Source organism: Chenopodium album, chromosome 8, assembly GCF_948465745.1.
Source record: "Chenopodium album chromosome 8, dcCheAlbu1.1, whole genome shotgun sequence".
In the NCBI taxonomy this organism is placed as follows: Eukaryota; Viridiplantae; Streptophyta; class Magnoliopsida; order Caryophyllales; family Amaranthaceae; genus Chenopodium; species Chenopodium album.
Window position 1 is genome coordinate 5,370,833 of NC_137841.1, and position 8,106 is coordinate 5,378,938.

An 8,106-nucleotide genomic window follows, 5' to 3' on the forward strand; every position below is an offset into this window, starting at 1 on the left:
TCATAGACTTGGACACCCCGGCGAACCAGTTTTTGATCTTCTTAGAAACAAAAATTTAATTCGTTGTAATAAGAGAAATAATTCTCATTTTTGCTATTCTTGTCCTTTGGGTAAACATGTACGGCTTCCTTTTAAGTCATCAAATACTGTTACTTTTGCTCCTTTTGATATTATTCATATGGATTTATGGACATCTCCTATTTCTAGCAAATTGGGTCATAAATACTATCTTGTGTTGCTTGATGATTTCTCTCATTATCTTTGGGTGTTTCCTCTAAAATTCAAATCTCAAGTCTTTGATTTTTTGCTAAATTTCCGAGCATATGTTAAAACTCAATTTGAAAGGGACATTAAAACCTTTCAAAGTGACAATGGTCGCGAATTTGATAACTCCCCATTTCACAAATTTTGTGCTACTAATGGCATGGTCTTTCGCTTTTCTTGCCCAAACACTTCATCCCAAAATGGAAAAGCCGAACGAATTATTCGCACAATAAATAACATGTCTCGAACTATGCTCTTTCATGCCTCTCTCCCTCCTTCCTTTTGGGTTTATTCGATACACATGGTTGCTTACATTCTCAACATTCTTCCCTCCACAACCATTCAAAATCGAACCCCAACCGAAATCCTTTTTCGTAGAACTCCAACATATGACCATCTACGTATTTTCGGTTGTCTATGCTACCCAAATTTGAGTGCCACGGCACCTCATAAGCTTGCCCCTAGGTCTACTCCGTGTGTTTTCTTGGGATTTCCGTCAAATCATAGAGGATATTTGTGTTATGATCTTTCCAACAATAAAATTATAATTTCTCGGCATGTCTTTTTTGTTGAAGACCTTTTCCCATTCTCTAACCTTCAACAATTTAGGAAAACCGATTATGATTTTTTGGAGTCAGCCACACATTCTGATTTTGACACAATGACCTTGCAACAACTCACCAATGCTGGCCCAAACACACTCCAACCCAATCAGCCCGCAAGCCCAACTCCTCTCTCTACCCCGCCACACTCACCTCCCACAACTCCCTCCTCACAGACAACTCCGCAACTGGGCCGCGGCTTAGCCCAAATTCCCACAACACAGTTGCGGACCCCCCTGCCCACTCCTCCCATTTCACCTACAAGCCCAGCTTCTCCAAATTCGATCCAATTTGGATCGTTGCCTTCACTTGCTCCAATCCAATCCCCTTCCATGCACACTCTCCAACCTAAACACACTATGGTCACTCGTGCTCAAAGTGGAATATTCAAGTCGAACCCCAAATTTCAAGCAAATATTACGGTTCATGCTATTTCCCCTTTGCCCCAAAACCTAAAATTAGCCATGCTTGACCATAATTGGAATTGTGCCATGAATGAGGAATTTGATGCTCTAACTAAACAGCACACTTGGGACCTTGTTCCCCGACCGGAAGGGGCGAATGTAATTCGTTGTATGTGGTTGTTTAAACACAAGTACAAAGAAAATGGTGAATTGGAGAGACATGAGGCAAGGCTTGTTGTCAATGGGAAGTCCCAACAGGTTGGGGTTGATTGTGATGAGACTTTCAGTCCGGTGGTAAAACCGACGACTATTCGCACGGTTTTGAGTATAGCTTTGGGTAGAGATTGGTCCATTCATCAGCTAGATGTGAAAAACGCGTTTCTTCATGGTGATCTCAAAGAAACGGTTTATATGCATCAACCTCCGGGGTTTGTTAATCCCGATGCTCCGATTCATGTGTGTCGACTTAATAGGTCTCTATATGGTCTTAAACAAGCCCCAAGGGCGTGGTACCAATGGTTTGCTAATTTTCTCTTGCAGATTGGTTTTGTATGCAGCAAAAGTGATAATTCTCTCTTTATTTTGCGACATGGTGCTAATGTTGCGTATCTCTTACTCTATGTTGATGACATTGTACTCACGGCTTCCTCAGACAAACTGAAGAGTGATATAATTGCTCTTCTCAAGTCCGAATTCTCCATGACTGATTTAGGGAAGTTGAGTTATTTTTTGGGAATTTCTGTCACCCGCACAAAGGACTCCATGATTCTTTGTCAGAGTAAGTATGCAGAGGATATTATTCACAGGGCTAAGATGGATAATTGCAAACCGGTTGTAACTCCAGTCGACACTAAATCGAAGCTCAGTGCTCACGATGGTGAGCCAATGCAGGATCCCTCTCTCTACAGGAGCCTCGCAGGTGCCCTTCAGTACCTAACTTTCACGAGACCTGACATTGCTTATGTTGTTCAGCAGGTCTGTCTGTTTATGCATGCTCTTAGGGAACCTCATTTTAACGCTCTTAAGCGTATTATCAGATATATCAAAGGCACTTATGATCATGGCCTACATTTGTACCGTTCCGCGCCTACGAGACTTACTTCTTACACAGATGCCGATTGGGCAGGCTGCCCGGACACTCGACGCTCTACTTCAGGGTATTGTGTTTATTTGGGTGATAATATGGTCTCCTGGTCCGCAAAAAGACAAGCTACATTGTCTAAATCAAGTGCCGAAACAGAATATAGAGGTGTTGCTAATGTTGTTTCTGAATTATGTTGGCTCCGGAATCTCCTTCTCGAGTTACATTGCCCCGTTCGACGGGCATCCTTGGTTTATTGTGATAATATTTCTGCTGTTTACTTGTCTTGCAACCCGGTACAACACCATCGTACCAAGCACATTGAGATCGACATTCATTTTGTACGTGATAAGGTTGCACTTGGTGAGGTCAAGGTCTTACACGTTCCTTCTTCTTCACAGTACGCAGATATTTTCACAAAAGGTCTACCTCGCCAACTGTTCTTAGATTTCAGAGACAGTCTTAGCGTTCGTCCTCCTCCCGCTTCGACTGCGGGGGTGTGTTAGATAATAGATTTATATATTATCTTGTTAATATTCTGTAAAGATATATCGTGTGTAATTAGCCTCTCATAATTAGGTTGTAAATACCTATATATATTGATTAATGAGAAACACTCCAATTAAGGAGAATTACACAATTCTACAGTCTCAACCTCCAACTTTAGCGCCCGAACAACTATCAAACCGGATATTCATAATGGTTCGTGCATGCTTTTAGTGTAGCTAAAGTGGTTAAGTGGGTTGGGTTATTCTTGGAGTTCACTAAACACATACGCTGGTTAGACGACTTTGAATTGATTGTATGGCTGCCTTATCTTTTGTTTAATTTGCAACCTTAATTACATTTATATTTTTAATGTAATACTTGTTTCTTATGCCTTAGTAGTTGTTTATAAGAATGATGTACTATGTAATTTGTTATTTATGTGGTAAATGTCTAAAGAAAATCAAAGTCTTATAATGCATGCCATTGATTATAATTGTGCTTATTTATTTGATGATGTTGTATAAATTGCAACAAAAATAATACTCCCTCCGTCCCCTTTTAGTAGTCCCTTATGGACAAATTTTAGTCCTAAAATGTTCACCCCATTTGCTTTTTCCAACAACCATTAATATTAATTTTTTTCTCTCCAATTTACAACAATTTTCATGCAAATTTAACTTTCCCATGTAAATTTTGTTTTCCCATGTACTTTTATTACTTTCTCTCTCTACTTTTTTGCATACCCAATGTCAATTTATTTTTTTAACACAAAATTTTAAAAAAATCGGGTGTACAATAATTATTGTACATTCATTATAAAGATAGCATAAAATGATTAAAAGTTATCCCTTAAATGAATAAAAGTTACCCCAATATGCATAAAAGTAACTCAATTCAAATAAAAATTATATACGCTTTATTAGTAAAGAATCACACTTTATTGACTAAAAATCAATTATTAGTAATTGAATGTAATTAAATTATCTCTATAAAACTTTTCTTGTTATCTATTTATATAAAAATTGTATTATGTTTAAAGTTACCCAAAGAAAGGCAAAAAGTTACCCTAAAATTAGCTAAAAGTTACCCTTATACTGCTCGATGTACACTAATATTAGTGTAAACCGGATGTATACAAAAGTTTTTGCTTTTTTAATGTATTTTAACTATTCTTATTTGTATTTATCAATTCCCGTGAAAAATGCCCATAATGGACTATCAAAAGGGGACGAAGGGAGTAGGATTTTTATACCATTTTTTTTTAAACACCAAAATATTTAATTTACCTATTCCCAAACAACAACTACTTCCATTAATTAAAACAGGGTAATGTTATAAGGGTTATATATAAGCATTAAATATACTCTTGAAAATTGTATAAAATTAGGAATTCATGACAAAAACACACGTAAATCAGTGTAATTAGTGTTTATATTTTCGTGATTTCTCAACTTTTTACAATTTCCAAGAGTAAATTTAATGCTTATATGTAGCCCTAAGGGCTATGTATATCATTTTCCATTAATATATTACTATACTTCTAAAACATTTATTCCAAGCTATTCACCAAAATATTTATCACAAAGTCTTATATGTGGCTAGCCACATGGTGTGACCATTTTACATAATCACATATAAGACAATTAATTAAGTAATAGGGGGTTACGTTGATGAGTAAATGGGGTTAGATTAACATATGTAGGTTACTTAAATGAGAAAAAGGGGTTACTTTCTTAAATACGGAGTAATTGGAATTATTCTTTTATTTTTAAAAACATAAGAATATGGGTTACTCGAATGAACAAATGGTGTTACTTATTTCTAAATTAATTTATTTCACTCGTATGGTGAATTGGGTTACTTTTAAGGATTACATGAGGTTACTCATACTTATAAATAAAGATTACTATTATAAATTAATGTGGTCACACCGTGTGGCTAGCCACATACAAGACTTACCCAATATTTATCGACTCCCAAAACAAATATTCTCGATCATTTTACATATTCCTAAATCTTTTTCTTAATATCCACATAAAAACTAAATGTAACTGTAGAAAAATAACGGAAGGAATATCAGCCTAAAAGGCATAACTTTTCTATAATTACATTTTTATAATTGTTTATTTTTGTAGTCAAAAGTTTTTATGTAACAAGCAAAAATTTCATGGGATAATCAATTGTCCAAAATGTCTCAATGACTCAATCTAATGGTGTTTAATAAAAATTTAGGATTTCAATAATGAATGTTCAATTCATCAAATGAAACTAAAAATCACGTCTTGATTAATAATGGGATCATTTATACAACTAACAACTGGGTACAGCTAATAAATTATACGTGAGAGCCCATTAACTGAAAATGTCCTACATATATAGTTGCATGATCCAATTGTGCTAATATCATCAACCACAACCCAAAATGAATCAAGCAACGAAATGTATGGTTATACTCATTGCCATCACAATGCTTGCTATGGCATTTGTCGTCTCAGCAACCCGTCCTTTTACTCCTATAGTTAATACTTTAGACGACGATGTTGATGTTGATGATGATGTTGTTCATTTTGCGTCCAAACAACCAGCAAAACAAAATTCTCATAGAAGTATTTTTGATGGTGCTTTTGGTTTAGCTAAAGCCGGCATTTATGGAGTATTTGGTAGCCCTCGTAAACATAGGTGATACATACACTGATGTTTATCCAAATAGCGTTCAGTACATTAAACTTCTAAACTGGTTGGTACGCCCTTTATTGTATGGCTGCCTTATTTTCTGTTTATGTTTCTTGTGTCTTATCATATCTTTCATAATAATGTATGTCTAAAGAAAATTAAAGGGTTGTAATTTCATTGACTTTTGTTTTTGCTTTTTTTTTTTTTTTTTTTTTTTTTTTTTTTTTTTTTTACTGTAGTATCGTGTTAGTTAACTTAGTTTATTTGAATATCAATTTTACTTTAAATGTTAGATACTGTAAACTCCTTAGATTGGAGTGTTTTCCATTAATCAATATATATAGGGTTACAAACATGAGTCCTAATCACTTTAGGAAACTCAAAAGATATTTACAAATATTCACAAAATATATCTCCTACTATAACAGAATAACTAGAATATCTATCGTATATTCTATCACACCCCCGCAGTCATAGCGGGAGGAGGTCGTACGCTGAGACTGGATTTGAACTCCAGAAATAGTTGTCGAGGGAGGCCTTTCGTGAAAATGTCAGCAAACTAATAACGAGAAGGAACATGCAGCACCCGTACTTGCCCCAACGCCACCTTTTCTCGAACGAAATGAATGTCCATTTCGACGTGCTTGGTGCGTTGGTGCTGTACGGGATTATGAGATAAATATATTGCACTGACATTATCACAATAAACAACAGTAGCATGTCGGAGTGGGCAATGTAACTCCAAAAGAAGATTACGAAGCCAGCAAGCCTCGGCAACAACATTTGCGACACCCCTGTATTCTGCCTCTGCACTTGATTTAGAAAGAGTAGGCTGACGCTTCGAAGACCAGGAAATAAGATTGTCCCCAAGAAAACAACAATAACCCGAGGTCGAGCGACGAGTGTCCGGGCACCCGCCCCAATCAGCATCAGTATAAGTAATCAAGTTTGTAGGAGATGAAGGATATAAGTGTAACCCGTGATCAATGGTACCCTGAATATATCTTATGATGCGTTTCAAAGCATCAAAATGAGCTTGTCTAGGATCATGCATGAATAGACAAACTTGCTGAACTGCATATGTAATATCAGGGCGAGTAAAAGTAAGGTACTGTAAAGCACCTGCAAGACTGCGATAGAGTGTTGGATCATGAAACTGAGGGCCAGAATCTGCACTGAGTTTGGATTGAGTATCCACTGGGGTTGCCGCAGGTTTACAACTAGCCATACCTGCGCGCTCTACAATTTCCTGTGCATATTTTTGCTGAGAAAGAAATAAATATGAAGGAGTACGAGTAACAGCTATACCCAGGAAATAATTCAAAGGACCTAAGTCAGTCATCGGAAACTCATTCCGTAGGTGAGAAATAATGTTCTCACGAAGCCGATCAGAGGAAGTAACCAACACAATATCATCAACATATAGTAGCAAATATGCCACATCACTTCCGTGCCGGAAAGTGAATAAAGAATTATCACTTTTAGCAATGACAAACCCCATCTGCAAAAGATAGTTAGCAAATCGCCGATACCAAGCTCGTGGAGCTTGTTTTAGACCATAAAGAGCCTTGCGAAGTCTGCAAACATAATCTGGAAAACGCTTGTCAACAAACCCGGGGGGTTGATGCATGTAAACACACTCATTCAAATCACCATGTAAAAAGGCATTTTTCACATCAAGTTGGTGAATAGACCACTTACGAGCCATAGCTAAACTCAACACTGTACGAATAGTGGCCGGTTTAACAACCGGGCTAAAAGTTTCATCACAGTCAACTCCTTCAACCTGTGACCTGCCATCACAAACTAGACGAGCTTTGTGTCTTTCAAGATCACCATTAGCATTCAATTTATGTCGAAATAACCACATACAATTGACAACATTCACCCCTGTTGGCCTAGGAACCAATTCCCATGTCCCCGTTTCAATTAAAGCACCATATTCATCACGCATCGCTGCATTCCAATTAGGGTCAGAAAGAGCCTGTTTGTGATTTTTAGGTAAAGGAGAACGGTGTAAGGTGGTGCTAGGAGGGGAAATGGTTAAGCCATATTTTGGATTGGGTTTGAAAATCCCATGTTTGGATCTAGTTTGCATTTGTGGGGAATTTGGAGGTGGTCTAGTTGGTGTAATTGGCGTGAGGCCTCTAAGGGGAGGAGGAGTGTAAGTATTTGGGCTTGTAGATGAAGGAGGAGAAGGTTGAAGGGGTGAGTTGGGCCGAGAATCCGGCTGGGCCGAAGGAGAACCAGCATGCGCTGGTGGGGAATGGGCTCGCTGCTCTTGCTGGGCTGTAGGTAAGCTAGCAGAAGCTGGGTTGTGGGAAGGCAGTGTAGGCCGCAGCCCGGGTGTGGCAAAAGGGGTTGGGCCGCAGGTCCCTTGTGGACTAGGCTGCCTATTGGGTTGCTGTAACAAATTATGAAGGTGAAATAAGGGGGATGGCTCACAATCAACTAAAAAATCATAATCTGAAGTGCGAAATTGTATGATGTTCCGAAATGGAAAAATATGCTCATCAAAAGTGACATGACGCGAGATTATAATTTTATTGGTTGAGATATCTAAGCATTTGTAACCCCTATGTTCGGAAGGATA